The sequence below is a fragment of the Bubalus kerabau genome, chromosome X, assembly GCF_029407905.1.
Source record: "Bubalus kerabau isolate K-KA32 ecotype Philippines breed swamp buffalo chromosome X, PCC_UOA_SB_1v2, whole genome shotgun sequence".
NCBI lineage: Eukaryota > Metazoa > Chordata > Mammalia > Artiodactyla > Bovidae > Bubalus > Bubalus kerabau.
This window is the reverse complement of record NC_073647.1, coordinates 20,925,578-20,949,822: the sequence shown is the minus strand read 5'-3', so window position 1 is coordinate 20,949,822 and position 24,245 is coordinate 20,925,578. Positions and strand designations below refer to the sequence as shown.

Here is a 24,245-nt window from a genome sequence, read left to right as displayed (position 1 = left end):
TGAACCTATTTCTCACTTCCACTGTATAATCATAAAGGATTTGATTTAGGTCATACCTGAATGGTCTAATGGTTTTCCCCACTTTCATCAATTTAAGTCTGATTTTGGCAATAAGGAGTTTATGATATGAGCCACAGTCAGCTCCTGGTCTTGTTTTTGTTGACTGTATAGAGTTTCTCCATCTTTGGCTGCAAAGAATATAATCAATCTGATTTTGGTGTTGACCATCTGGTGATGTCCATGCGTAGAGTCTTCTCTTGTGTTGTTGGTAGAGGGTGTTTGCTATGACCAGTGCATTCTCTTGGCAAAACTCTGTTAATATTTGCCCTGCTTCATTTTGTACTCCAAGGCCAATTTGCTTGTTACTCTAGGTTTCTCTTGATTTCCTACTTTTGCATTCCAATCCCTTATGATAAAACGGGTATCTTTTTTTGGTGTTAGTTCTAGAAGGTCTTGTAGGTCCTTATAGAACCATTCATATTCAGCTTCTTTGGCATTAGTGGTTGGGCTGTAGACTTGGATTACTCTGATGCTGAATGATTTACCTTGTAAACGAACCAAGATCATTCTGTTGTTTCTTAAGTTGCACCCAAGTACTGCATTTCAGACTCTTTTGTTGACTATGAGGGCTACTCCATTTCTTCTAAGGGATTATTGCCCACAGTAGTAGATATAATGGTCATCTGAATTAAATTTGCCTATTCCCATCCATTTTAGTTCACTGATTCCTAAGACGTCAATGTTCACTCATGCCATGTCCTGCTTGACCACATCCAATTTACCCTGATTCATGGACCTAACATTCCAGGTTCCTATGCAATATTGTTCTTTATAGCATCAGACTTTACTGCCATCACTGGTCACATCCACAACTGGGTGTTGTTTTTGCTTTGACTCAGCCTCTCTATTCTTTCTGGAGCTATTTCTCCATTCTTCCCCAGTGGCATATCCGACACCTACCGACTAGGGGTCTCATCCTCTGTTGTCATATCTTTTTGCCTTTTCATACTGTTCATGGAGTTCTCAAGGTAAGAATACTGAAAGAGTTAGCCATTCTCTTCTCCAGTGGACCACATTTTGTCAGAACTCTCCAACATGATCCATCTGTCTTGGGTGGCCCTACTGGCATGGCTCATAGCTTCATTGAGTTACACAAGGCTGTGATCCATGTGATCATTTTGGTTTTCTGTGATTGTGGTTTTCATTCTGGAAGCCATGGGATTGTAGTTTTTGCTTCTTCTGTCTGCGCCCTGATGGATGAGGATAAGAGGCTTGTGAAAGCTTCCTGATGGGAGAGACTGAGTGTGAGGAAAACTGGGTCTTGTTCTGGTTACACACGTGTATATACATACATGTGAGCTTCCTTGGTGGCTCAGTGGTAAAGAATCTCCTGCAATGTAGGAGACACAGATGTGGGTTTGATTCCTGGGTCGGGAAGATCCCCTCAAGAAGAGAATGGCTACCCATCCAGTATTATTCCTTGGAAAATTCCATGAACAGAGGAGCCTGGAGAGCTAGTTCATTGGGTCACAAAGAATAGGACACTACTGGTTATATCTTGGGCTTCCCTGATGGCTCAGAGGTTAAAGCATCTGCCTGGAATGTGGGAGACCTGGGTTCGATCCCTGGGTCAAGAAGATCCCCTGGAGAAAGAAATGGCAATCCACTCCAGTACTCTTGCCTGGAGAATCCCATGGAGGTAGGAGCCTGGTAGGCTACAGTCCATGGGGTTGCAGAGTCGGACACGACTGAGCGAATTTTATATGGGTTTCCTTGGTGGCTCAGACCATAAAGAATCTGTCTGCAATGCAGGAGACCTGGGTTCGACCTCTTGGTCAGAAAGATCCCACGGAGAATATTCATACACACATATATGTACACATATATTTTTATGTAGTATTTAAACTCTGAAATCAATACATGGATAAGGACAGATAGAGAAGAGTCTCAAGGCCTGAGCCCTGGGCACTTAATTATTTAGAAGGGAGAAAGAACCAGAAAGAAGCCCTGAAAAGGAACAGCTAGTTGCTGAAGTATAAATAAATATATGGATGTTTAGTACATAAGTATAAATGTAAGTATAAATAAACATATGTATAACATACATTTCCCTATATTTAATATCAATATATAACCTAGTATCATACATAACATATTTAATTTATAATTCTAAAAAGATACACAAAGTAGGTATTATTATCCATTTTTAATAGCTGAAGAAAGTAAAATCCAGAGAGATTAAGTAATTTTCCCAAGCTTACAGTATATAGTTAGGCTGATGGACAAACTTAGAACTTTCTGACTGAAATCCAACACTTTCTACAACATCATATACTATATGTCTTACAGTATACTGCTATGAATTTATCCCTTTCATCTAGATTATCTAATTTGGTGGCATACAATTTTTCATAGTATTCCCTTATAATTTCATTTATTTCTGTAGTGTCAGTAGCAAAGTCCTCTAGTTGATTTTTGTATATTTAGTATTCTTTTTTTTCTTGGTCAGTTTAGCTAAAAGTTTGTCAGTTTTGCTAATCTTTCAAATAACCAACTTTCTACTTTGTTGATAGTCACTATTATTTTGCAATTTCTATTCATTGGTTTTTCCTTTAATCTTGATTATATTTTTCCTTTGTTTACATTCATTTTAGTTGGTTCTTCATACTTTACTTCCTATGGTGAAAGTTTAGGCTATTGATTTATTTCTTTTTTAATATAGGTGTTTACATGTACAAAGTTATCTCTAAAAGTACTGCTTTTCCTGCATCACACAAGTTTTGTTATCTGTATTTTAGTTTCCATTGGCCCATTGGTTATTAAGGTGGGTGTTCATTTTCACATATTTGTGAATTTATCAAATTTATTTATTTTATGAACTTGTAACTACATCCCATTGTTGTTTTGTGAAGATACTTTGTCTAATTTCATTCCCTTTTAATATAATAAGACTTGATTTATGGCCTGTATATGGTCTATCTTGTAGTTAGTTCCCTGTGAATTTCAGAATAATGTGTTTTCTGCTATTTTGGGGTGGAGTGTTCTATAGTTTGTTGTCTAATTGGTTTATAATATCAATCAAGTCTTCTCTTTCCCTGTTGATTTTTGTTCTTCTGTTTATTCAGTCCATTATTGAAAGCATTAAAGTTTTCAACTATTAATTTTAAATTGTTAATTTCTCCTTTCAGTTTTGTTACTTTCTGTTTTATGTACTTTGGGATTCTGTTGTTAGTTATATTCACATTTATAAATGCTAATAAATTCTGGAGTGATTTCACCTTTTCTCATTATAAAAAGTTCTTTGTCTCTAGTAATAATTTTTGTCTTTAAGTCTATTTTGTCTGGTATTAAAATAGTTGTTCCAGCTCTCTTTGATTATTATTTGCATGGTATATCTTTTTCATTTTTTTTACTTCTCAACTTATTTCTGTCTGAATGCAAAGTGTGTACACTGTAGATAATATATAGTCGATCATTTTTAAAATCCACTCTACTGACCTTTGCCTTTTCATTGCAGTGTTTCATTTAGAGTGTAATTCATGTGCAATTAATTTAATTATTCATAATTTAAGGTATATGTTTGTCATTTTAATATCTACTTTCTATGTCTTATAGACTTTTTGTTCTTCTATTCCTCCATTACTGCCACTTTTTGTATTAATGATGAGGAGTGACTGCTTAATAGGTATAGGGTATCTTTTGGGGATGAATTTTTTTAAAGTTTTGAACTCAACAGTGGGGATTGTTGCACAACATTATGAATGTACTTAATGCTACTGAATTGTATACTTTTAAATGGCTAAAGTGGTAAATGCATGTTATTTTTAGTTTACTACAACAAAAATATTTGGATGCAATTTCAAAAATGACAGAATGATCTCTGTTCATTTCCAAAGCAAACCATTCCATATCAGAGTAATTCAAGTCTATGCCCCGACCAGTAATGCTGAAGAAGCTGAAGTTGAATGGTTCTATGAAGACCTATAAAACCTTCTAGAACTAACATGCAAAAAAAAGATGTCCTTATCATTATAGGATATTGGAATACAAAAGTAAGAAGTCAAGAAACATCTGGAGTAATAGGCAAATTTGGCCATGGGGTACAGAATGAAGCAGGACAAAAGCTAATACAGTTTTGCCAATGGAGTTTGGTCATAGCAAACACCCTCTTCCAACAACACAAAAGAAGACTCTACACATGGACATCACCAGATGGTCAACACCAAAATCAGATTGATATATTCTTTGCAGCCAAAGATGGAGAAGCTCTATACAGTCAGCAAAAACAAGACCGGGAGCTGACCGCGGCTCATATCATAAACTCCCTATTGCCAAAATCAGACTTAAATTGATGAAAGTAGGGAAAACCACTAGACCATTCAGGTATGACCTAAATCAAATCCCTTACAATTATACAGAGGAAGTGAGAAAGAGATTCAAGGGATTAGATCTGATAGACAGAGTACCTGATGAACCATGGACAGAGGTTCTGACATTGTACAGGAGACAGGAATCAAGACCATCCCCAAGAAAAAGAAATGCAACAAAGCAAAATGCCTGTCTCAGGAGATCTTACAAATAGCTGAGAAAAGAAGAGAAGCGAAAAGCAAAGGAGAAAAGGAAAGATATACTCATTTGAATGCAGAATTCCAAAGAATAGTAAGGAGAGATAAGAAAGCCTTCCTTAGTGATCAGTGCAAAGAAATAGAGGAAAACGATGGAATAGGAAAGACTAGAGATCTCTTCAAGGAAAATTACATATACCAAGGGAATATTTCATGCAAACATGGGCTCAATAAAGGACAGAAATGGTATGGACCTAACAGAAGCAGAAGATATGAAGAAGAGGTGGCAAGAATACACAGAACTGTACAAAAAAGATCTTCACGACCCAGATAATCACGATGGTATGATCACTCACCTAGAGCCAGACATCCTGGAATGCAGAGTCAAGTGGGCCTTAAGAAGCATCACTACGAACAAAGCTAGTGGAAGTGATGGAATTCCAGTTGAGCTATTTCAAATTCTAAACAATGATGCTCTGAAAGTGCTGCACTCAATATGCCAGCAAATCTGGAAAACTCAGCAGTGGCCACAGGACTGGAAAAGGTCAGTTTTCATTCCAGTCCCAAAGAAAGGCAATGCCAAAGAATGCAGAAACTACTGCACAACTGCACTCATCTCACATGCTAGTAAAGTAATGCTCAAAATTCTCCAAGCCAGGCTTCAGCAATACGTGAGCCACAAACTTCCAGATGTTCAAGCTGGTTTTAGAAAAGGCAGAGGAACCAGAGATCAAATTAGCAACATCCGTTGGATCATCAAAAAAGCAAGAGAGTTCCAGAAAAACATCGATTTCTGCTTTATTGATTATGCCAAAGCCTTTGACTGTGTGGATCACCACAAACTGTGGAAAATTCTTAAAGAATTGGGAATACCAGACCACCTGATCTGCCTCTGGAGAAATCTGTATGCAGGTCAGGAAGCAACAGTTAGAACTGGACATGGAACAACAGACTTGTTCCAAATAGGGAAAGGAGTACATCAAGGCTGTATATTGTCACCCTGCTTATTTAACTTATAGGCAGAGTACATCATGAGAAACACTGGACTGGATGAAACACAAGCTGGAATCAAGATTGCTGGGAGAAATGTCAATAACCTCAGATATGCAGATGACACCACCCTTACGGCAGAAAGTGAAGAAGAACTAAAGAGCCTCTTGATGAAAATTGAAAGAGGAGAGTGAAAAAGTTGATTTATAACTCAACATTTAGAAAACTAAGATCATGGCATCCGGTCCCATCACTTCATGGCAAATGGATGGGGAAATGTGGAAACAGTGACAGAGTTTATTTTGGGGGGCTCCAAAATCACTGCAGATGGTGACTGCAGCCATGAAATTAAAAGATGCTTACTCTTTGGAAGAAAAGTTATGACCAATCTAGACAGCATATTAAAAAGCAGAGACATTACTTTGTCAACAATTTCCGTCTAGTCAAGGCAATGGTTTTTTAAGTAGTCATGTTCGGATGTGAGAGTTGGACAATAAAGACATCTGAGCATCAAAGAATTGATGCTTTTGAAGTGTGGTGTTGGAGAAGACTCTTGAGAGTCCCTTGGACTGCAAGGAGATCCAACCAGTCCATCCCAAAAGAAATCAGTCCTGAATATTCATTGGAAGGACTGATGTTGAAGCTGAAACTCCAATACTTTGTCCACCTGATGTGAAGAGCTGACTCATTGGAAAAGACCCTGATGCTGGGACAGATTGAAGGCGGGAGGAGAAGGGGACGACGGAGGATGAGATGGTTGGATGGCATCACCCACTCAATGGACATGATTTTGAGTAAACTCCAGGAGTTGGTGATGGACAAGGAGGTCTGGTGTGCTGTAGATTGACTAGTTTTCTGTGATTATGGTTTGTGTGTCTGCCCTCTGATGCCTCTCCCAGCACCTACCATCTTTCTTGGGTTTTTCTTACCTCGGACGTGGGGTATCTCTTCACGGCTAATCCAGCAAAGTGCAGCTGCTGCTCCTTACCTTGGACCGAGGGGTATCTCCTCCTGGCCACCGTCCCTGACCTCGGACATGGGGTTGCTCCTCTCGGCTGCCGCCCCTGATCTTGGGTGTGTGGTAGTTCCTCCCGGCCGCGCAGAAGCTACCCCTGGCCCGAGGTCAGGAGAGGCAGCCGAGAGGAGCTACCTCACGTCCGAGATCGGGGGAGGCAGCTGAGAGGAGCTACCCCACGTCCGAGGTTGGAGGCAGCGGCCGAGAGGAGCTACCCCATGCCCGAGGTCAGGGGTGGTGGCCGAATTGAGCTATCCCACGCCCGAGGTTGGGGGCAGCGGCCAAGAGGACCTACCCCACACCCGAGGTCGGGGGCGGTGGCCGAATTGAGCTACCCCACGCCCGAGGTCAGGGGCAGCGGCCGAGACGAGCTACCCCATGCCCGAGGTTGGGGGCGGTGGCTGAATTGAGCTACCCCACGCCCGAGGTCGGGGACGGCGGCCGAATTGAGCTACCCCACGCCCGAGGTCAGGGGCAGTGGCCGGGAGGAGCTACCCCTCGCCCGAGGTCAGGGTCGGCGGCCGGGAGTAGCTACCCGACAGTGACACTGGTAATCGGTAAAACTATGGCTAGAGGGCCATGAGTTAAAACGATTCTGACCATTTCCTAGTCTTCATGATCCCATCCCCCAGTTCTCTCACAGCCCATGCCCATCCTCCCTGTGGCGTGAACGTGCCCCTAACTGCTCACGCTCAGTGAGGTAGTCTCCATTATGTGTATCTGGGCTTTAGTGGTTGGACCCCACCCCACTTCATGCCCCTAGTACATTTGTGCAGTTGTCAGGTGGGCAGCTCTTTAGGCTCACTTTCCCTTTCAGATGGATTCCTATCCCAATGTCGTCTCCATTTCTTTTTTCCAATTTTAGTATATGTGTTTCCTAAGCTGCTGCTGCCGCTGTGTCGCTTCAGTCGTGTCCGACCCTGTGCGACCCCATAGACGGCAGCCCACCAGGCTCCCCCGTCCCTGGGATTCTCCAGGCAAGAACACTGGAGTGGGTTGCCATTCCCTTCTCCAATGCATGAAAGTAAAAAGTGAAAGTGAAGGCGCTCAGTCATGTCTGACTCTTCGAGACCCCATGGACTGCAGCCCACCAGGCTCCTCCATCCATGGGATTTTCCAGGCAAGAGTACTGGAGTGGGGTGCCATTGCCTTCCCCGGTTTCCTAAGCAAGCGCTCTCAAATATAGTTGCTGTGGGGAATTAAATTCGCTGCTGAGAGATTTGATATCTCACTTTAATTTTACCCTATTGTACTTTAGTTTTACCCCCTGAACATAAATGGCAGCAAAGAACTTTCTAGAAGGAGGCAAAGGCAAAGGAAAGCTGAATAGGACCGTTGAAATAGTTTGAATTCACTGCTTGAACCAATCACAGAGTCTGGTTTGTGACTCTCTGTGCGTGGTTTGTCCTGTGCATCCCACAATTCCTTGAACCCCAGTTCAAATGAAAACACTTGAAGCGGGAATTCTTTCCACCAGTAAGAGTGATGCTTGGGATAGAGGCATGAGTTCCACATACAGAGAAAGAGTGAGTGGATACTGTACTTGTCAATCATTCTTGCCTCAGCCAATCAGGAACTTTATAGGCGAGACCATCAGTAGGCTATAAAAGGAGTGCACTTGCTTCTCGCCCGCCGTTTTTTCCCGGGTCTCTTGGTGGGTGCCTAGTGAGTTGGTCCTTTCAGCGGTGAGGGAACACAGCGGCTGCTCCTAGGTGAGTAAGATTAATTTAATTTTTATTTGTCATTGCTAGTTGACTGTTTACAATGTGATTTTTATAGAGGAATATACTTTAATAATGTAATTAATAATATACTTTAATAGTCTGGAGGGCTTTGGAGTTTTGGCTGTGTGGGTCTTTTAGCCGAACTTGGACACAGTGTTGTGCTTTATGGTACAGCATGATAACTTTAATATTTTACTTGTTTTAAATATTGATCTTGGTTCCCTTTTGTAATCGTTGTTAAGGTACGGTTAGCTGAGCAGGTAGAGGGGAGTCTTGGGGCTGCCAGGGAGCTGATTTTGGCTTTTTATTTTAAATCTTTGTTTTTTTTTTTTTTTTTTTTTTTTTTGGTCAGTTAAAACTTTTATTTTAGAGTTATGTTTTCTCTTTTTTTTTAATTTTTTTTTAATTTTATTTTTAAACTTTACATAACTGTATTAGTTTTGCCAAATATCAAAATGAATCCGCCACAGGTATACATGTGTTCCCCATCCCGAACCCCCCTCCCTCCTCCCTCCCCATTCCATCCCTCTGGGTCGTCCCAGTGCACCAGCCCCAAGCATCCAGTGTCGTGCATCGAACCTGGACTGGCGACTCGTTTCATACATGATATTTTACATGTGTCAATGCCATCCTCCCAAATCTTCCCACCCTCTCCCTCTCTCACAGAGTCCATAAGACTGTTTTTTTTTTAATTTTAAATTTTATTTTATTTTTAAACTTTACATAACTGTATTAGTTTTGCCAAATATCAAAATGAATCCGCCACAGGTATACATGTGTTCCCCATCCTGAACCCTCCTCCCTCCTCCTTCCCCATTCAATCCCTCTGGGTCGTCCCAGTGCACCAGCCCCAAGCATCCAGTATCGTGCATCGAACCTGGACTGGCGACTCGTTTCATACATGATATTTTACATGTGTCAATGCCATTCTCCCAAATCTTCCCACCCTCTCCCTCTCCCACAGAGTCCATAAGAATGTTCTATACATCAGTGTCTCTTTTGCTGTCTCGTACACAGGGTCATTGTTACCATCTTTCTAAATTCCATATATATGCGTTAGTATACTGTATTGGTGTTTTTCTTTCTGGCTTACTTCACTCTGTATAATAGGCTCCAGTTTCATCTTTACATGATTGTTGTCACTGTGTATTTAATTATTGGTCTTGGTCCCTCCGTTTCTGTTGTTTTCAACCTGAAAAGGAGAAACTTAACAAACTGAGAGGAGTTGTGCATGGGATTAGGACAGTTAGTCGCTTTTGGTTACCTTTAGAGTAACTTTATTGGAGAAGGCAATGGCAACCCACTCCAGTGTTCTTGCCTGGAGAATCCCAGGGACGGGGGAGCCTGGTGGGCTGCCGTCTATGGGGTCTCACAGAATCGGACACGACTGAAGCGACTTAGCAGCAGCAGCAGCAGCAGAGTAACTTTGTGCTTATGTGCCAGCGTCCGTGCCCCAGTGTGTGCCTGTGTGCCGGCATGTCTGTGCACGCGTGTGCTCATGCCTGGGTGCCTCCGTGTGTGCCCATGTGTGAGTGCCCGCGTGCGTGCCTCCATGTTTGCTCATGCTTGCGCACCCACGTGCGTGCCTCCATGTTTGCTCATGCTTGCGTGCCTACGTGCGTGCCTCCATGTTTGCTCATGCTTGCGTGCCTGCGTGCGTGCCTCCATGTTTGCTCATGCGTGCATGCCCGCTTGCGTGCCTCCATGTGTGCCCATGTGTACGGGCCCTCATGTGTGCCCTGGCGTGCATGTGCATGCCTGCATGCCCACATATGTGCCTATGCATGCATGCCCACGTGGGTGCCCATATGTGTGAGTTCTCATTTGTGTCATTAAATTTTGGAATCAATCCTCTCAGACGCTGATTTAATTAAAAAGAAAAAAAAAGCTTCTGACATTTTAAGCTTGGAATGAGGAAATCAAAGGTCTGATTGGCACAGGAATTGTTCACTAATGACTTTAAATAGCTTTCAGTCACCGTTGGGGCTGTTTAATGTATTTGTATATTTGATATCATATTTGACCAAACGTGGTCCTGGGGTTTTTCATGTGTTTTCCTTTAAAAGCCTGATCTTATTTGCACTTGGTATTTTACAAACACTGTGGATACCCCAAAGCCTCTCTTCAGCCAATATTGGATGCAGTTTGGCCTTTAATTTTATGTAACAATTGTTTGTTCATTCTCTTTGCATTTCAGTTAAGTTTTCTTGATTGGGATTTCATAGTTTTCTTATGAAAGGTTTTGTGAAAATTTAGATTTACAGGGGGAGAAAATTAAGTCAGATTGCGTGTCTTTTATTTGGTAATTGGTTATTTGGTATAGTTTTATTTGTTTAAATTGTGATTTTATAGCCCATTTCATAAATTTCTTTAAAAATAAACATTTTAGGGTACTTGGGATTTACAAATGCAGGATTTAATCATCAGGCAGAGTCTTTACTGTTTTACGATAGTGAATGCACTTAAGTGTCTGTCATAGGCTGCCTTGTAGTGCAGTTTGGCAGTTTTACAGAGGAATTGTGTGTTTGGTATCATTTGAATCCATTAAATGTAGATCTTGGTCCTTTACACAAGCTTTGTGTTTAAAAAAAAAAACACCGTATGTTGTCTTCAATTCACAAATAAGGAAACAAGTTTTCTAATCCATAGATTTATGGTATTTTCAGTGTAAAAATACACACCTGGACAATCTGAGTGGCCACGAGCTTGTTTTAGGACACTGGATGCTCAAAAATGCCTGGTACTGGCCAGAGTTGAGTCATGTTTTGGATTTCGTCTCCTGTAAAATCACATGTTGAATATGAGGTTATTCCATAAAATATTCTGTCCCTGCTGCTGCTGCTAAGTCACTTCAGTCGTGTCTGACTCTGTGCAACCCCATAGACGGCAGCCCACCAGGCTCCCCCATCCCTGGGATTCTCCAGGCAAGAACACTGGAGTGGGTTGCCATTTCCTTCTCCAATGCATGAAAGTGAAAAGTGAAAGTGAAGTCGCTCAGTCGTGTCTGACTCTGAGCGACTCCATGGACTGCAGCCCACCGGGCTCCTCCGCCCATGGGATTTTCCAGGCAAGAGTACTGGAGTGGGGTGCCATCGCCTTCTCCGATTCTGTCCCTAGCCTTTGGCATATATTTGCTTTGAAAGATGTGAGACATTTAAAGATAAAAATCAGGAAAGTAATGGGGAGATGGAGGGCTTTGTGTTTCCAGACAGCGAAGTCGTGTTGTGTGTTCAGTTTTGAGTTTTATTTTACAGGCTCAGTGTGCATTTAACATAATAGTAATTTTAAAATTTTGGTCCGGGTCCTCTTTCCCAGGTCCTTTCCCCCCTGTTATTCCACAGGGGGGAAATAATTTGTACAGTTTCTGTTCATAAGCAAGGAGGACAGCAGTGTTGGGTACCAGGGTAGTCAGGACCGAAAACGGCGGGAATTCCAAGTCCCGCCCCAACGTGCTGCCTTCCCCCGCTATTGGCCACACCCAGCGGAGGTTTTTGCGCTTAACCATAGAGCGAGCGGAGGCTTCTGAAATCTAAATGGTAATGGTTGCTTGTGCCTCTGTTACCTGACATGTATTCATGGGGAGAATTTAATGAAAGGAAAACCCTTGTCTTTCAGAAACCCAAAGACCAAACTCACTGAGAGGAGCCCAATTTTTGCTTTGAGGTAAAATGATGCTATTATTGAATTTGGTCTGGTTTGTTCTTGATTTCTGCCTGAATAATGTGCATTGTTCAGTATGTCGGTGAGTGCTGGACACCTTTTTTGGTAGAACACTAGTGATTTCCAAATATTCTCTTCCTGGATTATGTTTAGAAATCAGAAAGTTGGATTGTTGGTAGGATTGAAAGCTACTTCTTCCTCTGTTATGTGACATACCGAGGTTTTAGGCATTGGGACATTAAAGCATCACAAATACTACTGTTTCAAGCTCTAAACCTCGTTTTTGACTGTGGGATTTAGGTCCAAGGGTCAGGCTTGAAGGCATCTTTATTGTATCTACTTTGCTCATAGGAATCCTAGAGGGCATATTTTCCAAAGAACACATCTACAAAAGCCAATATTAGCAATGGTTACATTTCTCTCGTTGCTACTACCTTGAAGGATCTGTGCTCAGTTTCAGACAGCAGCAATGTTATTTAATGGTTTGGATTATTCATAAAAGTACCCCTAATGATATTAGCTGCTTTCTGCTGTCTGTGATTTTCTAACTGTGTTACTGATTACTTAAACTAATACCTCATGAAATTGTTGTAGAGTATGGTGAACAGCTCAGCCTCCCATTTCAAAGGTTTAAGCCTTTAGCTATGGTATTGAAAATAAACAGATTGGTTTGAGACGCACTGTCCCCCATAGAAATTAAGGGACATTGCCTTTTAGCCTAATATTTCATACTTTCCCTGTGATGTTTGATTAAAGCAGGATGAAGGTTCATTTTGAAGGGGCAGTCAGACCTCTGAAGTAGCGATCTCATCTGATCTTGTAGCCACAAAATGAGTGCTGTCCCTTACATTATATTTCACTCTGAATGATTGGGTACCCACCAACCATTTCCAAAAGTTCCTCTGGATAAGGGGAAAAAAAGGATATTTGTTCCAGCCACTCACCTAAGTAAGTTTCCAAGTGAAGTAACTTTCCCTCTGTGGTGCTAAGCTGCCCACCCTCAGGCAAGTCTTCTTGCAGATTTGTTAAGTTACCACCTTTTTCAGGACCTGCTGTGGAAAAGTCCAGTACTGATAAATCTGTGGACTTGTAACATGAAGAAAAAGGAACCAGAACCCGCCAGATGATTAAGTGCATTGCTGTGTAGTGAGAGGTGAGGGGTGTTGGGCAGAGGGCAACTCTGCTGTCTCCTGGCTCACTACACAAGGTGTTGGACCCCTTCCCTGTGTCTCTAGAGATAGGAACTACCAGCAGTGGCAGGGTCACTCCTGGACACTGCCGACTAACTCGATGGTAGAGACCGTGTTTCTACAGCCCGTTGTTTTAATTAAGCAGGTGCATGTTTTTACCCATACTTATTTGTATTCCTCTGTACACTGTGAGTGCTACTGTTACAGAGACATTGGCAGAATCAGACTGGTTGAATTTCAAAGAAACCTCACTTTGACTTTTTAAAACCAGAATTTTGACTTTTCTTTGTATTCTTTTTGGAAAGCCAGAATGGACTAGATTGTAGAAAACAAACTTCGGGAGTCAAGAGTGCAGGGTGCTGCTTAAATTCCTGTTTCAACAGGTACGAGAATGTGGATCTGAATGTAATTTTAGAGCCCAGCTCTATCTATGGAAAAGGGGGAGGGATGAGATTCATGGACCAAGCGGGGAGCAGGGAATGGTAGTCTGCCAGCCTACCTACCCTCATTGTGACATTTGGTAGGAGTCCTGAAGGCAAAGGCCAGCAATTAAGGTAATACGTAGGTCGTACTCCTCCAAATCTTTACCCTTCCATACATTTTGGGCATTTTCCTGCTCTACAGACATTGCTGGGACCACATATCATGTTTCATACATAGTAAGCCTTCAGTCTCTAAGCTTGAGAGACACTCAGCTCATTTCCACTCTAAGACAGGTCTGGTAGTTCAGCTGACTTCTAACGTATTCAATACTTGGTGTCACTGTTAAAATTTTTCAATGGATTCAGGTATTGGAAGCTGGGGATAAGATTTGAGATTTTCATGCTTAAGTCTCCCTGACCCCTGTGTTTCCTGTTAGTTACACCATGGGATGAATGGGTTTGGGTGAGGTGATCATGACAAAAAGTGCTAATGTTATTGGGTTACATTTAAGCTCCTGTATAACAAATGCTCTCTGTTGTCTATGTCAAGGTCATCGTCTCTGTCAGTACAGTGGCCAAACCACAAGGCTTGATTGGTAAGAATTCCCCATGTTTGGTGCTGTTTTTCCCAGATTGCTCTCCGATGTTTCTGTAAAACATGTAAAGGTCTTGTGTGTGAACCTGATCTCACCTTTGCAGGCAATTTTCTGACAAGGTAAGTAGTAGCTAGATCTGGATTCTTTTCTGGTGAGTGATGAGATTTCATATTAATTTGGGGTTGAAGCTTTCAGAATATTGGAATACCCAATCGCAGCGTGGGACATCTTCTAACCACGGTTTTTACATTTGGAGTTGTTGCTCACTCTGGCGTACATTTTGGAATGCAGTCTTCCCCTGCAGTCATCTAACAATAAGCCTTATAAACTAGAATCATGTGTAAATTCCTGCATTATTGGTGGCTCAGATGGTAAAGCAAGCATTTGCATACAATGAGGGAGACCCAGGTTCAATCCCTGGGTCGGGAAGATCTCCTGGAGAAGGGAATGGCAACCCACTCCAGTACTCTTGCCTGGAAAATTCCATGGACGGAGGAGCCTGGTAGACTACAGTCCATGGGGTTGCAAATAGTCGGACACGACTGAGCAACTTCACTTCACTTCATGTAACTCTAATGCTTGGTACTTTATAACTTGCCACTTGGATTGCTTTGGAGTCAGTCAGATCACAGTTCCAATCTGATTCCACCAGTAACTGTGTGTAGACATAAATACTAGAGTGGGTAGCCATTTCCCTCTCCAGAGAACCTTCCCGACCCAAAGATCGAACCTGTGTCTCCTGCACTGCAGGCAGATTCATTTCCATCTGAGCCACCAAGGAAGCCCACACTTTTAAGAAGTTCTATCCAAAGTCCAGGAGGAGCTGATGAGGTGGTTGGATCAGGCAGAATCTGCAGAGAACTCTAGTGGAATACTGCACTAGGACTCTGGATAGCCACGAGTGCCTCAGGAGAGTCTGGAAACTGCTAGATCCCCAAAAAGCAAACCTGTGAGCTTCTGCTAGAGTTCTTCCAGAGTCAAGAGTGGAGGTTCTGCTGTCCTTACTTGGGTCTTTCTGTAGCTGATGATGCAGTCTTTACTGTCTAGAGAAGGACTTCCCTAGAGGAGGCAAGGCAAGAGATGTCAGCTAAAAGCACAGTGCAGTGAACTTCCCTGGTGGCCCAATGGCTCCCAATGCAGGGGACTGGGGTTCGATCCCTGGTCATGGAACTATGATCCTACATGCTGCAACTAAAAGTTCACATGCTTCAACTAAAGATCCCGCATGCCTCAACGAAGATGGAAGAACTCACGTGTTGCCACTAGAGACCCAGTACAGCCAAATAAATAAATAAAAATATTAAAAAAAAAATAAAAGCATGGTGGGAAGAGAGTAGAGGCGAATGATTGTTCCTAGTGCACAAAGGTACATGGGTAGCTTGCTGGTCAGGGATTAGTTTTTCTAAACATAATCTTTTCTCAACAGATCCAGTTTCACTGTTTCCACCTGGGCTGATAAGGACGTGCCTCTCAGGATCTTTGTGGAGGTAAGGACATTTGACAGTCACAGAAAAGTGTTTTTATTAATACATCATTTTGATTCACAGAATAAGCAAAATGGCGGCAGGTAAAGATTTTCACAGCTTGCATGAATGTTAATTAGAAACAACTAGAAGCCTTGGATGTGAGTGTCACTTGTTTAATTTAAATATCTTTGCAGAGAAAGTGGTCCTTACTCAGTTAGTCATAGCTGGCATCCAGCCATAAGGAAACCCCAAAACCCATCTGTTCCTTGGACTTTTGACCAAAACGGTCACCCCACACACACCTAGTTAGTATAAGTGTAGATCATTTGGGTACTTCAACACAGTGGGAATTTTGATTCCTCATTTAAGCAAAAATCTTTCCAGCTACCTATTTCAGCATGTCTCATTTTTGGCTGTTCTATAGACCTATTTTCTCCATTTATGTATGTAGTTAGGTTGGAAATGTCAAGGGACCACAGGGGAATGTTTATGAAATTCCATAAAAATATGCTTTCACAAGACTGAGGTTTATTGGTATTCCAGAGGAGCTAGCTGGTAATGACTTCTTTTCCATCGGAGTCTGCTCCTCGTCTCCTCCCTCTCACCTTGAACTTTTGCTTGAATCTAGGAATCAATTTTGTCTAATTTCCAAATGTTACTTGTCGGTGGTTTGGCTGGATTCATTACACACACACACACACACGCACACGCACACGCACACACCCAGAATGGAAGTAGCATGGTGCATCTTAATGACATAAATACTACCCTTATCTTGAAAGCTTTTATTCTCCCTTCCTGTTATTTTGTTTTGTGATTTCTCAGCAGAATCAAGGGATATAATGATAATTTTATTAAAATGAGAGGTTCTCTTAGCAGTACCATGACCCTACTGTCTCATTTCATGGTAAACTCTACTCGTCATTTGTAGGCATTTGTGGGAATTCATATTTTTCATGGAGTTCTAATGAGTCAAAAGTGATCCAGAAAAGACTGTCCTTTGGTCAATGACTGTCCAGCTGTGGGCCTGGCATGCATTCCCTGCAATCTGTCTGTGCACAAAGTGGGTGCACAAACCAGTCCAAAAATAAAAGTGTGTTTTTAAAAAAATTTGTATCAAACTTATACAAGTATGACATTTAAAGAATAAAATAATTCCATGAAGTTTACTCATCAAAATAATACTTCCCCCAGCCTACCACCATTCCATTTCCTGCTCACCATGTTTATCCAGAAGCGACAGGTGATTTTGCAATTGTAGAAGTAACTGGTGCTGAAAACTGCTCAGAAAATCATGAGAGCACTAAAAGGATTTTAGATGTGGTTCTTTGGCTACTTATTGTCTGTTTTTCTAAGGGGAGAAGAATTGCAGCAGATAAATCCTCAGAAAATGAATCAGAGAGGGAATGACAAGTAGGAAATGGTCTCTTACCTTCAGCCCAGCCCAAAGATGGGGAGAAGGCTTGAAACAGTAGTGCTGTGCTCCCGAGGATGAGGACAAAGCAGACAATTAGAAAGATAGGGCTTTTGGTATGAAAGGTATCACGGGCATTGTGGGTTCAGGGGGTGTCTCCTACCCACTTTCCTCTTCTCAATCCTACCTGTGCTTCAGCATCTCCTCAACTAAACAAGTAAGTAACATAAAGGATATCACAGATCTGGAAGTTTTATTACTGTGGTCTGAGATGTAGCTAGCAAATATGGAAGGAGATGTATATATCAGGAGGCAAAAACCATGACTTATTGCAAATACTACTTTTCCCTACACATTTTAGCTTCAGAATATAGGTATTCAAAAGAAATGTCTAGTGCTGTGGCCACTTGATTTTTTAAACTTTCATGTGTCTTCCCACCTTCTGCCTTGGGGTTTGATTCAACTAATCAAAGTAATATTTAAAGATGATTTTTAGGGGCAAAGATATCAATGTAGATGAGACTTGAAGGCAATCTCAGTTTGAGATGCATCAATTAATTGCTTTAAATGCTTCATTTAGATATATATGCCATCTATGGTCTATTTATCAAACACTTGAATAAAGAACTGGTAGCTCCACACTTTTAACACTGTCATCTTTCTTGGTCTGTTATTACAGTGACAGAAAGATTGATGACTCTTGATACATGAGGAAAGGATGGTAGTATTTATCATCTAGAGCCTGAGAGTGGCTCCTTTTAGCCTTGAAAAGTTATTGTAGTCACCAACATGCAGAATATTTGGATTCCACTGTAGTTGTTTTAGATACTAATTTCTTAGTGGTAGTTTCTCAACCTGGAAAAATTACAGTTCAGTTTAGGTATATAAACACACATCATGAAGGAGATAGGTCAACTTAGGCAGTATGGAAACAAGTGAAGGAAAAGTGTCTGAACTGGAAAGTACTCAATAGGCAATTCATAGTCAGACCATTTGTAAGGAGACCATCATCAAAGAACCTTTCTCAGTTCTCAGAGTTAGTTTATATATTTGATTCGTTTTTCTCCAGAGCATCTTGAGCCCACTGGAAAATAAGTAGTTTGGAATTGGATTGGTTTGTCTATTCACATCTGCAGTAACATGGGAAGAGTATTTAAGAATTATAGAGATTTAAGGGTCCCCAGTACAATGCTCGGGAGAAGGCAATGACACCCCACTCCAGTACTCTGGCCTAGAAAATCTCATGGATGGAGGAGCCTGGTGCGCTGCAGTCCATGGGGTTGCTAGAGGTCGGACACGACTGAGTGACTTCACTTTGACTTTTCACTTTCATGCATTGGAGAAGGAAATGGCAACCCACTCCAGTGTTCTTGCCTGGAGAATCCCAGGGACGGGGGAGCCTGGTGGGCTGCCGTCTATGGGGTCGCACAGAGTCGGACATGACTGAAGCGACTTAGCAGCAGCAGCAGCAGCAGCAGCAGCAGTACAATGCTCCAAGTATGTATAAGGAAGAAGAAGATACCAGTGCCCATTGTGAGTATAGGAGAGAGAACTGCCCTTTAGGCAGTTGAGAAACTGGTGATGGAGATGACTCTTTACCATTTTTCTCTGAATTCTTTATTTCTTTGTTGATGTAGGCTTTGCTGCTCCTGTTTCTTGTGGATTTTTATTGGGCCTCTGAAAAATGACCCTGGGAATAAGTGGCCTCTCAGCTTCTCATTTGTTTAGAGTCGAATTTCTGGTACAGACTTTTTGCACATGAGCTATTTTAAGGGTGAGATTGTTCCAATATATTCCTCAAGACACTGTTTTCCTTCAATCTTCCCATATTCTATATATTTCTTCTGGACTTTAATCTGAAGTCATGGTTGGTACCTGTAATATTTCATCTCCCTCTTGTGATCTTTCATTGATTTTTTTTTCAGGAGGACTCAGCTAAGTTTCTAAGTTTTAATTCCATACATTGATCAATTTCTTTTTCTTATTTTGAGTTAGTTCTGCGTGCTGAGATTCAGTGCCTTTTCTTCCTCTACTTTTTTGTTTTCTAGCCCAGATCTTTGTTTTCTTAGTATATTCTTTGTGAGGTTTCATGGCAATGACACTTGTGAAGGTGATATGGTTTGTGTCTGCCAGAAAGCATCTATTCAGCTAAATCCTGTCTGTCTTCTATGAACACCAGCAGGCCATCTAGAATCTGCTCTAAGCTTTGGTTTTCTCCATCCCTTCCCTGCTTGGCTAGACTTTATCATGTTTCATCTTTGATATATGTTTCCTAATTCCACAAATTCCTCTGCTCTGTGCCCTTAAGAAGCATACAATTCTTATATGCCAATCCACCTACAAGAGCTGTCCCTAGAAAATCATCGAGTTAGTCTGTTAACTCTTTTTATACTGGTACTCCTGGACTTTTCTTGTAATCTGTCTAGTTTTTTTTTTTTTTTTGTCTTAATTTTCAAGAGGTATTTTCCTACTTGGTATTTCCATACCCTTTGTGCTTCTTAATCACTTCCTGCTCATGGCTCCTTCAGTGAGTGGGAGTGGAGTCAACTCTCTCTGATTATTGAGTTCTTATATATCATTATTTCTTAGGTTCTCCACGATCTTGGTCACCCTTTGTGATCTTGTAACAACTTAAACATCCTTGTTTGTACAATACACTCTTACGGAGAATGTAGACTCACATGTATTTCCTTTATTTGTCCCTTCTGGTCTTAAAGATCTGGCATTTCCCTATCTGTACAGGTTGACTTATAAAGATCTCATAGTTAATATTAAGAACTCTTACTTTGAACTTAACCTGTTTTCATTCTTCCACTGCTGATGTTCTTTGATGTGGCTGATTACCTAACTTCTGTGAACTTTAATTACTCTAAGTATAAAGTGGAGACGATGAGATCTGCCCCAGCTTCTTAAAGCGGCTGTTATGAGAGCAGAAGTTAAAGCATTGTTGAATACTGGGTCCTCAGAAATATCTCCAGAATAACTTGTTGATAAGGACAAGTTGAGTTTATCCTTACTGTGGTAAGGAAGAGTACTATCTTGAAAGCTAAATGGGGATAATTATGCGGTTTGGGAATCTGATTACAGGTGGCTATTGGAGTATGGGTGATTGATTAGGATTAGGTAAAGTTCATGACATAATATTATACTTTGGATTGGTGGACACAACAAGGCAAGGTTTTTGAGACAAGGGTATTGATCTCAATCCTATCTCTGAAAGTCTGTTCGCGATTCATATGAGTATCTTTGGGACATCTCTGGAATGAGCCACAGAATTATTTGCAATGTCTTTCTTCACGAGCAAGAGTTACCTGGAATTGTAAAGTCATGTTGATGAATACAGTAGAATAGTTAAATTGTGTGGTAAGACAGCTGAAGAGTAAAATCATCTTAATGTAGGCAGTGAGCTGTGAGGAGGTTGAAGCTTTTAGTGCTTGGTATACAAAAGCACTTTGTAAATGATAAGTACTGTATAAATGGTGGTCATATTCATGAGGCAAGTGTTTCACTTGTTTTTGATTCTTATGCCTTTTTATCTAAATGCAGTCTTTTTCTGCTGAAACTCAGTAGAAAGGGGAATCTGTATTCAGAATGACTGAACTTCTGATATGTTATTTAGCTCTTTGATGCCTGGGACCAGCCTTGAAAAAGTCGTGTGTAACCTCTACAAAATTTTCCTCAACTCTTTAAAGCAACTAATCACAAGAGATAATGAAGGCAAAGTCAGAGAGTTTTAATTCAGGTTAAACCTTCAAAATAAGATAAAACATTTGGGGGAAAATATATGCCAACATGGTGAGTGAAGTAAAACTCCTCACTTGGCCAATCAAGAGTCAGCCTTTTGCCTTCCTTATCTGAAAATAAAATCCTGGATAGTTCTTTCCTTTATAACTTCCATTTTGACCTAACACTGGCTCACTAGTTAACTCCAGCTACATGGTATATAGACTGTTTTTAAAAGCTCATTGGGCATAAACTTTAAGATAGACTAATGTAGGTAAAATATCATAGGAATATTATATTTAACATTGGACTAGCAGTTAAAATATAGTTCTCCCAAGAGAGTTATTGCAGGTCTGTTATCTCTAGGCAACATAAATATCATATCAACACTATTGATTAGTTCTCTTTTACTTTGATAGTCAGGTGTGAATTATTTTTAATATGTCTGACACTGTCATAGAAAATAAGTGGACACAGAGGAAAGAGCACTGAGGTATTTGACCATTGTTGTACAAATGTGGACCATCATGAAATAGAAAAACTGAAAGTTTTCAGACTACATAGTACTTTTCCTATCTCATAGTACTTTTTTATCTCAAGTAAAAGCAACAAAGAAAATAGATTTGCTTAGGATTCAGAGTGCATGACATACTTGAAATAAACTCAAGACAATGCCAGACATGGAAGAGAGAATTTAAAAACATGGCAAGAAATGATCCTTTTCTCAAGGATCTTACAATCTAGTTAGAGACAAAACTAACTTAAATTCATTTCATCTGTATAATGAGTTAAGAGGAAGGAAACATTGCAATTTCAATAGAGAAGTCTTAGAAAAGGTCAATGGTGGGGTGCTTCTTGCTCTCGCTTCCCAAGGATAGAGGAAAAGTCAGAATCCACAGGGGCTTCCCAGGTGATGCAGTGGTAAAGAATCACCTGACACTGCAGGAGACATGGGTTCTATCCCTCGATCAGGAAGATCCCCTGGAGAAGGGAATGGCAACCGACTCCAGTATTCTTGCCTGGAGAATCCCGTGGACAGAGAAGTCTGGCAATCCATGGGATCACAGAAGAGTTGGACACAACTGAGCACACACACACACTCCAACACGCACACAGAACCCATAAAGGAGAGGGAGAGCACTGAAGAGAAAGGTGTGAGGTAAGGGGACAAAAGTGGGAGGGCACAGACAGACCTGTGATCTTTAAAGTTGAATTGCTGATGGAAATCTGCTGCTGCCACCAGATTTATATCTTTCTCGGCTGTAGTGCAGCTTGGCCCTGAGTATACAGATGCTTTATTGGATTATTATGTCTGTGACACTGCAGCTATTAATCATACTCAGCCATAGGACCTGACAATATAATGATGTTCTATTTTTACTTCTGTCCCAAAAATGCCCCAGAAGTACTGAAATTATGACCAGAAAATTAATTTCTTTGCATTTGGACTAGAAGTAAAAGAACAGGGAATAATTCTACATTCAGTCTATAAATCTCCAGAGTTGTTGAGAAACATTTTGTGTTAACAGTTTAGGCTGAGTTTTATAGTAAGTATTGCACTCCTCCCCAGAGGAACTGGTGAGAAAAATACCTGATCAGAGCATTTCAGTGTTGTTCAAGGCTATCAAACAGACGCTTGCACATATATGCACATACAGTTGTAACACTGATTATTTTGCAAGGTCAGAAAAGGAGTGGCTGTTTTGTGCCACATCCTAGTCGCTTTCCTGAGTATAGAAATAAAGCCGGCTACTTCATCCAAGCTTCTCACAGAGGTTTTCTTGGTGATCTGTGTGTGTACCAGGAAATTAGCGCACAGGACCATTTATATTCTTATTTATATTGAGTTCCTGATGAGATCAGTTAAGCCACATTCTCAGTCTTCTTCCCTAGTACTTGGTCCATACTCTCAAACTGTCATAGACAGGTGGGCCCTTGGAGATCACTGTCCACTGTATAAGTGAAGAAATGTCAGTGCAGTGAGATAGTGACCACATAGACTGTGATTAAGCTGACACTACCACCTTGTCTCCTGCTTTGTCATCTTCATTCTGTCATGCACCTTTCCTCTCTTCCCAGAGGTCCTCCATACATTAACATATGTATTTGAAGTGACTGCGTGGAGAGCGAAAGGAGCAGTGATAGTGTGCCTGTTTGTGGGGAATGCTCTCCCCCGCCCACTACGTGTGCCGCACACTTAGACATACACAGCAGGGCAACCATATGACAGCCTGTGGCACCTGTAAGGCAAAGAGTTCTATTTGTAAAGATGCGTTGTATTGCTTTAACTTTTTGGGGTGGGGCACAGGTCAGTTTCATAATCTGTTGACATTGTATACCATCTCTTTGGGAAACAAAAGGCTTTTGCACATATCCATAGACATACAGTTTTTAGGAGGTCAGGGACCAACCTCAGGAGTCCAACATATTACCGATGGTAAGAATTCCTCTTCATGTTATAAGCACTTATTTCTTTATTTGATCATAAGACATTTGATTGCCTGCTATGTACTCTGGGCCCTGCGCCAGTTCCTTGCTAAGTAACCCCGTGACCTTGGGGTCATCTCCCCAACTCTTAAGTTTTGTGTATAAGATTAGCGTGTTTTAATGGAATGATCTCTAAAGTCTCTTATAGTGTTTTATGTACTCAGCCTTGTTCTAAGTACAGATAGGAATGCACAGTCCAAGCATCTAATAAAGCATTTGGACTAGAGTCCTGATGAGAGTCCTGATGGTCACCTGTTCAGTGACCAGGAGCAGGCAAAAGCAAGAAGCAAAGGGAAAAGGGATGGCGGCTCCTGTTTAGTCATTTGAAACAGACACTTAGGCAAAGAAACTGTTTCGCTGCTGTGTGAGAACTACAGCACTGAGTTTGTCTCTACATGTGGCCTCTGTATAATAATGAATGCTCACATCATTAATCCGTTTGGGCTATTGCATAATTTTTTAATTTTATTGATGAGTTGCTTTTAAATTTTTTAAAAACTCACTCCTTTCAACCAAGTACTTAATGGGTCAAGTTACTGTTACTGGACTGCAGGAAGTCAGGGAGATGGTACCCTGTGTAAGGAAGAGCGGAGTTTCACACAAACTCTTCCAAGTAAACTATATTTAAAATGTTTATGTTATTACAGTCTCTACTGAAAGCATTTCTAAAGCTCTTAGTAAACTTGTCCCTAGGCTGCTTGTGTCTGCATTTATTCAGCCTTCAAATAATTCATTTGCTCATTTCAGGCATGTGTTTGTTTTATTTTTTTCAACATGATTTAATTTAACTGAGACTTCAAGTTTGTATCAGGATGTCCAAATAAGTTCATTAATTCTGGGAGATTTTCTCCTAACAAGTAGAAATTCATCAACATCAAATAATGACATATTAAAGTTATTAAATTGAAAATATCTTTATGCTCACTCTGGAGCTTAAATACGTCAGTCAATAATAATCAAATGCCACCCAAACACTCATAATTTTCTGAGAAG

At 41.0% G+C, this 24,245-nt stretch overlaps 1 protein-coding gene across 4 annotated transcripts in view; it reads left to right on the top strand.

Annotated features, from left to right (window-relative positions):
• Positions 1-8,201: 8,201 nt before the first annotated feature.
• The window catches only part of USP26 (ubiquitin specific peptidase 26), a 45,895-nt gene continuing 29,851 nt past the window's right edge, over positions 8,202-24,245 (top strand). Inside the window, exons 1-4 of one of the 4 annotated variants that reach the window (XM_055564673.1) lie at positions 8,202-8,282; positions 13,454-13,527; positions 14,117-14,162; positions 15,589-15,649. The gene's annotated coding sequence lies outside the window, so the exon portion shown is untranslated. Of the gene's footprint in view, positions 8,283-13,449; positions 13,528-14,116; positions 14,282-14,912; positions 15,146-15,588; positions 15,650-24,245 lie in introns of those variants that run through there. The other 3 variants (XM_055564674.1, XR_008708463.1, XM_055564672.1) reach the window with 3 other exon arrangements.